The sequence below is a fragment of the Canis aureus genome, chromosome 8, assembly GCF_053574225.1.
Source record: "Canis aureus isolate CA01 chromosome 8, VMU_Caureus_v.1.0, whole genome shotgun sequence".
Classification (NCBI taxonomy): domain Eukaryota; kingdom Metazoa; phylum Chordata; class Mammalia; order Carnivora; family Canidae; genus Canis; species Canis aureus.
In genome coordinates, this window is record NC_135618.1 from 19,603,467 (window position 1) to 19,610,082 (window position 6,616).

Consider the following 6,616-nt stretch of genomic DNA (forward strand, 5'->3'; position numbering starts at 1 on the left):
CTTTCCACTATGGAATTCACTCACCTGACACTCTTCACCAGACTGCGGGCCATCACGTCTGGTACCTGTTCCTGAAATGAAAGCCATCCTTATTGCTTTACTAAGTGGGGTGGAAAGGTCTGAATGATTATATGAATTCTAATAAACTCCTAGCCTATAAAATATCTTCATGGGAGGACTTTGGGCATGTGAAAATAATTGTGCCTTTTTGGGGGGATAATTAGGCCACGAGATGCACGGTGGCATGTGCAGAGCTACATAATGTCACCCCTTAGGCACCGTCAGGGCAAAGGGTTTTTAACCAAAAGTGATAACAAGAGAAGGGTAGACGAAAGAAGTAACAGGTTTGGCCCAGGGCTCAGCAAGGAGGCAGGCCGGGAAAACTCCACCCCCGGGGATGTAGAGCAAAGAGGAGGAACCCCAGGGACTGCGCAGGTGCTTTCTTTCCTGCTCTGAGCAGACACAGGTGGGAGGGAGAGGGCAGCCGAAGGCTGACCCGTGAGACGAATGGGTGGAGCATCTCCAGCTTCAGGAACTGGTTCTTGATAATCTGCTGTCACATAAATAAATCTAGAGAATTTTGAGGAGGAATCCAAAACACGGATTGCCAGAAATGTCTACAGCAATCTAGAAAAGAAGAAAGACAAAATTTAACACCCCCATGCCCCTACTTATCTATTTGGACTTTATGTGACTTAATGGGAAAATCTGTTGATGCAAAACAATGAAAGATTATTTGACAATTATACATGTATTCACATATGAATATGTTTAGTGTAACGCCACAGTGTGTTCACTCAAGGTTGGTGAGGAAGTAGACGTCTCTCTGAAATCCTCTTAATGGAAATGACTGGTAAACTTCCATTAATAGAACAGCCTGTGGAAAATGAGGCAGATGGATAACAGTGTGAGGTTTTTTAAAGTGATTGTGGCTCTGATCCACCCTATTTTCAGTGCACGACTCTGTCTTTGTTGATACCTCTGCTATCCTTGCCCATTGAACTGCAGATGCCCAGTGTGGGGAGGTAGGAGGTGTTGCAAAAGGAAGTTGGGCAATCAGCTCCTTTGGTGGCATTAGCAAACATTATTTGATCATTCGTACATTATGACATGCCACTTTTCTCAAATGAGAGATATTAGAAAATCAAAAAGCTTCGAATTAGATTATTAGAAAGTAATTTCATAGCAGTTCGTTCAACCAGAAACCTGTCTACTGAGAAAGAGACCGACTGTGCTGTGTTCACTTGGAAGACTTCCACTTTCCACTCCACTTTCACCTCCAGCTTAGCTTCCCTACAGTAGGAAGTGAGTAGCACTTCCATATCCTTTTCCTAACACTATCAGCAAATTGTTTTTTAAATTGTGAAAGATTTCAATAAAAAATGGAACCAGAATATATAAAATGGGAAATCTTACTCATGTGCCTTCAGGAGAATAAAGCTTTAAGACTGAGAGACTGATTTCCCATAAATGTCCCATCTACAGAAGACTGAGAATGTTGGGATTGTCTTTTAAGAGAGGAAGTTGGTCAGGAGTTACCTCATACCAACCTCTGAAAATGTTTGCTTATGGTTTCTGAAGACATGAACAAGAAATGGCCCAGGTTGGGTTGATTTCACAGAATAGCCTGAATTGAGCTTTATTTGTGTGACTGGACTGGTTTTGTCTACTTGGGGAATTTGCAAAGCTGGTTTCTGTTTATTTTTTTATTTTAACAATTCTAACCGAGCTCTCCCCACTTTACATTCCCTGCCCATTAATATAGCCATTAATATAGGCTCACCTGTAGCTTGCTGCAGTTTGCATGTCCTGAATCCCAGTTCCTAGCTATACCCAAACAAACTCATCTTTTTGACAATTTGGAGCTCAGTTCAGTTTACCTCATTTTAGATTGACATTCCTTGGCATCAGAAGTGGGATCCAAAGGAAGTGAACCCCAGAAAACAACCCTTAGAATCCAGTGAAGTGTCCACAAGGAGTCCCTTGTACTTATCGCCTCCATGGGTCGTTGTCTGCTTTCTCTCTGGTGAGGTCTTTTCTTGAATTCCAGGCTCTTGGTCTTGATTCAGCTCTCTGATTCTATTTAGGATCTGTTTAAAAGCTTTGTCTCTTTTAGTGAGTACTCCTTTGTTGTCCTATTAGAAGCACACTAGAATTTCAGTATAATTTCTTAGGAATTCTTAAGTGAAGCAAATTTTTAAAAATATAATATCAGTGGGCATGAGCTGAGCAAATAAGTAGTACTAGAATGGTTGCCACCTCATTATGAAAGACTTCGGTCTCCAAAGTAAAAGACTCCCATTAAAGGATAAGGTAATCAGGGACAGGCCAGATTGACGTTAGGTTGCCTGCCAAATGCAACACAATTTCCATGGAACAAGAGAGGGACACTTGATCATGGGTGAGGCAACTAGAGTAAGGGTTTGCTGCTGGGGAGTGGGGAACAGTATCCCGTGAAGGAGACACCATAAAACAAAAGACAACTCCCAACTCTGAAAACACACCCATCAGGCTATGTGGGCCTGGTTGGCTCAGTGGTTGAGCGTCTGCCTTCAGCTCAGGGCGTTATCCCGGGGTCCTGGGATTCAGTCTCGCATCAGGCACCCCACCAGGAGTCTGCTTCTCCCTCTACCTATGTCTCTGCCTCTCTCTGTGTGTTTCTCATGAATAAATAAGTAAAATCTTTAAAAAAAAAAAAAGTGGTTTTTTTGTTTTGTTTTGTTTTTTGTTTTTTTTAGTTTGCTCTCAAGGAACCTCTGATATATGGGATCCTGGGATGTCTGGGTGGCTCACCAGTTGAACGTCTGTCTTCGGCTCAGGGCGTGATCCTGGGGTTCAGGAATCGAGTCCCACATCAGGCTCCTTGCGAGGATCCTGCTTCTCCCTCTGCTTATGTCTCTGCCTTTCTCTCTCTCTCTCTCTCTCTATGTCTCTCATGAAGTATGGGATCCTAATCATCTAAAATGCTCTAAGGGTGGCCCTCCTTCAGGGACCCTGGCCCATTTTGTGTTAAAAAATTATGGCCTCTCCTCATCCGCATTTTTCACTAAATTGACCCATCTTACAAAAGGTAATTTAGAATTTCAATGGCCATTATGGAGAACTTTGGATCTCCCCTAACTTGCTTTTCTCCAGACTAAATGAGAAGACTGCAGCAATAGAATTAAACAATCTGAATGGGATAGCTGTTTTAATTGGTACTTAGAGGCTTCTGAATGTATTCAAGATTCTAAAATTGTCTCTTTACAAAATACTATTTCTAAGTAACTGAAGCAAATAAACTACTAGAAAGAGATTTTTTTAAAAATCTGAAGCCTCTCCCGTGGCAACACTGGCCCAGGCCCCTAACTCTGTAGCTGTGCCTCCTCTAGATCCAGCTCTGTCCTCTTCTAACCCTGCCCTTTATCTGCTCTCCCCTTCTTCTCTAATGCTAAAACCTTACCAACTGAGCCTGTTAAAACTCTCCTTTTTAAAATTAGGCCTTCTGAGGATCCAGCTAAACCATTAATTTCTTATGTCCCATGGATGAAACCTGAATTTAGAGCTATATAGAGTAAAATATTTTCCCAAGGGAACTGAGGATCCTCATGGACTTGCAGAAGAATTCAGTATTGTGATTCAGACTTATCAGCCTCACTTCCCCTCTTTGTCAATTAGTCTACATGCTTTTGGAGAAGGTGAAGCCCAGCATTGGATGAAAACTACTAATATGGAAAGCCCTGAACAATCTTTAGAATTCCAAGTAGCTCAACCACCAGCTCTTTTATATGACCAAGTGAATGCCATAGCCAAAAGGCTGCATCTTGCCATCCCAAGGGCTTTCCCTCAACCGATAGATTGGAACAAAATTGGGGTATGCACCCAAAAGCCTGCCAAATCTGTTCATGCTTGCTACAGCAGACTCTCCATTATTTTTAAATTCTGGACTCCTTATAGATGTCCAGAATTTGTCCAGTGGCCTTTAATTCAGTGTTTATAAATGGTTTAAACAGAGATCTCTCTCTCTCTGTTAGTTAATAGAACTCCCATGGGCTGGGAGACAACTTCTATCCCTAATCTTGTCAATCTAACTCATCAGTTAACCTGCACCCCAAATGATGAATCCAAAAGAAAGGCAACCAAAATGTTAAGTTTCCAAATTCAACAGATGGAATCAATAGATGGAATTCAACAAGTGGAATCTCCTAAGCTCTCCCTATCAAACTCTGTCATTATTGAAAATTAATAATAATAATAAATACAAAAACAAAACCTGGCCACTGGAGAAAGGACTGCTACAAAAAAAAAAAAAAAAAACTCTAGACAATTACAGCTTTCCATGATCCAAGGGTCAGACCCGTCCCAATGATCTGAGGAAACACAAGGACTATTTCCCATTCTACCATTAAATAGGCTGTGGGAAACTACTCTAGATTGGTGACCAACCCTTTACAATATTAATTAACACAGGAGCTATTCTATCAGTGGTCAACCCCAATACAATTAAACAGTTCCTAAAAACAAAACAAAACAGAAAAACAACAATCCCTTCCTCAGAGTAATACATTTATTCAAATAGTGGGGATCTCAGATAAACCACAATGTGTCCCTATTTCTAAACCTACACTCCTTTGCTTGGGATCTTTGCAAGATAAATACCCACTTCTCCTCAGTAAATCTTCCCCTGTCCACTTATTAGGGTGAGATTTCTTAGAAAAATATCATGCTGCCATTTCTTTCTCTCAAAAGGGAGAAATAACTCTTGAGTTCAAATCTCCTGAACTAAAATCCCTTGAACCAAATCCCCAAGAAAATCCAAACCCTTTTTCTTTCTCATGTACTTTACAAACCAGGAAAGATCAAACTTCAGACTCATTTCCAGTATTAGATTTAGTGTTCCCTAGTCCATGGGCAAAATCCTCCATGGACATAGGCGGAATTCATAGTGCCTCCCTTCCCCTTAAAATCCAAATTGATTTCTCAAAACCTCTCCCCAAAATTAATCAATACCCTATAAACAAGGAAGCTTTACCTAAAACCTATAGAAGACTATAAAGCACAGGGATGTATTATTCCCTGAACCAGTCCTTTTAATCCCCCTATTTTACCTGTAAGAAAATCTAATGGTCAAGGATAGAGATTTGTCCAAGATCTCTGAGTAACAAATAATGGCATTGTTATTCTTTGCCATCTTGTTGTTCCTAATCCCCATGTATTATTGGCATCCATCCCTACCAGAAACAAATTTTTCATTGTGATCCAGTTATGCAGGCCATTATTTCCAATTGACAATGCTAGCCAATATCTTTTTGTTTTCACTTGGGAAAAGGTAAAAGTATACCTAGACAGTAAGGCCCCCAGGATTTTTACTGAAAGTCATTTTTATGTCTCACAAATTTTATTTTATTTTTTTAAAGATTTTATTTATTTATTCATGAGAGACACAGAGAGAGGCAGAGACACAGGCAGAGGAAGAAGCAGGCTCCACGCAGGAAGCCAGATGTGGGACTTGATCCTGACACCACAGATCATGCCCTGAGCCAAAGGCAGGTGCTAAACTTCTGAGCCACCCAGGGATCCCCTTTATTATTTTATTTTATTTTATTTTATTTTATTTTATTTTATTTTATTTTATTTTATTATTTTATTTTATTTTATTTTATGATTTTATTTATTTGAGAGAGAGAGCGTGTGCACACAAGCAAGAGAACACAAGCGGGGAGCGGCAGAAGGAGAGAGAGAGAAGGGAGCCGAGCAGGGAGCCTGACACAGGGCTCCATCCCAGAACCCTGGAACCAAGATCTGAACCAAAGGCAGGTGCTTAACTGACTGAGTCACTCAGCCACCCCTAGAGTGTTTTTTTAACATTTTTTAAAATTTAAATTCAATTTGCCAACATATAGCATAACACCCAGTGCTCATCCCATCAAGTGCCCTTCTCACAAATTTTAAAAGCTGACTTAGACAATATATAATTTTCTGGAGACTCCATCTTACTACAATATGTAGAGGATTTACTTCTCTGCTCACCCTCTGCACAAGAAGACAATAATCCTGTTAAAACTCTTACCACTAAGGGACACAAGGTCTCAAAGAAAAAGTTGCCATTTGTTCAAACTCAAGTCTGATATTTAGGACATTTCATCTCAAAACCAGGGTTATATCTAGGTCCTGGTAGGCTTCATGGCATCTGGAGCTTCTCAAAACCTAAACCCAAATGTCAATTACAGAGTCATTTATTGTTGCAGTGGGATTTCAAACTTCTCCTTAATGGCCCAGCCCCTGTGTGTCTTATTAAAAACTACTAAACCTGACCCCATTACCCAGGAAAACAAAGAAGGATTGGCTTTTAAAACCTTGAAGGAGGGGGATCCCTGGGTGTCTCAGCGGTTGAGCATCTGCCTTGGGCTCAGGGTGTGATCCTAGAGTCCTGGGATCAAGTCCCCGCATCAGGCCCCCTGCATGGAGCCTGCTTCTCCCTGTGTCTCTGCCCCCCCACCCCCCCGTGCCTCTCAAGAGTAAATAAATAAAATCTTTATAAAAAATAAATCAAATAAAACCTTGAAGGAGGGACACCTGGGTGGTTCTGTGTGGTATGCATCAGCCTTCAGCTCAGGTCATGATCCCAGGGATCCCA